Below are 1,702 nucleotides of genomic sequence, written 5' to 3' on the forward strand. Positions count from 1 at the left end.
AGGATTGTGTGCGTATGTGTGGAAAGGAGTAAGAAATAAAAGCAGGAGGTTAAGACAGGTATTTAAAGGGAATGCCGAGATAGCTACTTTAGAATATTTATTGAAAAAAAGTTGCTCTGAAGTCTGCCCAGTGTACCAAAAACATAAAACAGAAAAAACCAAAACAAAAAACAGAGCAGACATTAGTGCAAGTTTAACCTGATAATTTATTTGTGGGAAAAAAGCCAGTTTTGATGAGAAAAAGTTCAGTCCTTTCCTTGTAAATACAAAGAAACACAACAGGAGTTTTAAAGGTAGTAGGCCAGAAAATGCAACGGTAACTCTTATAATCCTTTTCAATTAAACAGACAAATGAAGTTGAAGACAAGTGTTAAAATACTATTCAGCCTGAATATTTATCAGTCTATATGTCCTGTTGTTCAGTTGGCTTTTGATTAAAAAAAAAAAAGCCGACAAACTTTATAAGAGCTACCACCACATTTAGAGTGATGAAAATAGTTTCCCCCAAATATATTGTTTAACCTCTAAAGCATAAAAGCTATATAATATCTAATACAAATTAACCAGTGTATTTACAAAATTAATGCAATTTTGGACCGATGATATTACACTGTATTGGTGGTAAAGTACTAGGCACAAGAATATATACATCTATTAGGCATTTTCAGTCTAATCAGTCTCTAAGTTTATCATTTAATTTTTGGCAATATATAATAACTGGTATGCATTTTGGTACTTAAGTCATGAATTGTGGAGAACAAGAAGCAATTATAGTAACAGGGTTTATATCTAACAAACAATTACAGCGTTGAACCAATCTTGGTCACTTGCAGTAGATCCTTGATTTGATTCCTCCGTGTTCATGCTTTCTCCATCTGCAGTCTCTAACATTTTTTCATCTTCGTCATCATCACGTAGGTTTTTTGAAACTGTCTAGCTAGTTTGATATTGAGTCTTTCATTGTAATGAAGCTTCCTTTTCATTTCAAATTGTCACTTTTGTTTCTTGTTCTTCAGGTGAGAGGTTACTATCCTCCTTTCCACTGTTGTCTTGTTCCTGAACCCGATACTTTGGTTCCGCGCCTTCAGCAGCAGCTAATTTCTTAGCTAAGATATCTGGTGCCATGTTTTCGGTGGTGTCTGTATCACTACATGCATCTTCATCATCACCCATAATACGATGGGAAGAAGTGCTTGGTTCATCTGTTTTCATTAAACCGTAATCTTTGTCTGCTGGATGATATGTTGCCAGGATGTTCATTTCATCCCACTTCCGGGATTTTTTGTTCAGCTCCTAGTCCACACTCCCGTGGGGCTGTTCGGCAGACGCCACCATAGAGGAAGTTGTTCTTCAGGATCCCCTTGATTGACCGGTGCGAGGTTGTCCAGGCCGCCATTGCCAGGGCTCCCTCTCTTGGCTCAGGGTCGCAGCTCGGCGTAGGGTCTGCTACGAAAGGGTCCGGCACTAGCAGAGACCCGCAGGCAGCTGTGGAGCCCGCTCAGGGCTAAAGCGGCCGCACCCACTGTCTCGGAACCGGTTACCGGAGCGGTTGTCAGGACACAACGACGCCGGAGCCAAAGCCAACGCCAAACGGGTGGCGCCTCCTCGCGTGCTCTTAGCTGCCAGCGCTTCACCCGCAGCTCGCGGTGAGACCTCGGCCTAGAGCCCCGCCGCGCGGAGCGACGCCGACGCCGAACCCATT

The 1,702-nt window shown here is 42.4% G+C and overlaps 1 pseudogene; it reads right to left on the minus strand.

The window, feature by feature from the left end:
- Nucleotides 1–789: 789 nt before the first annotated feature.
- LOC144340171 (protein phosphatase inhibitor 2-like) lies at nucleotides 790–1,396 on the minus strand (annotated as a pseudogene).
- Nucleotides 1,397–1,702: the final 306 nt, after the last annotated feature.

Source organism: Macaca mulatta, chromosome 3, assembly GCF_049350105.2.
Source record: "Macaca mulatta isolate MMU2019108-1 chromosome 3, T2T-MMU8v2.0, whole genome shotgun sequence".
In the NCBI taxonomy this organism is placed as follows: domain Eukaryota; kingdom Metazoa; phylum Chordata; class Mammalia; order Primates; family Cercopithecidae; genus Macaca; species Macaca mulatta.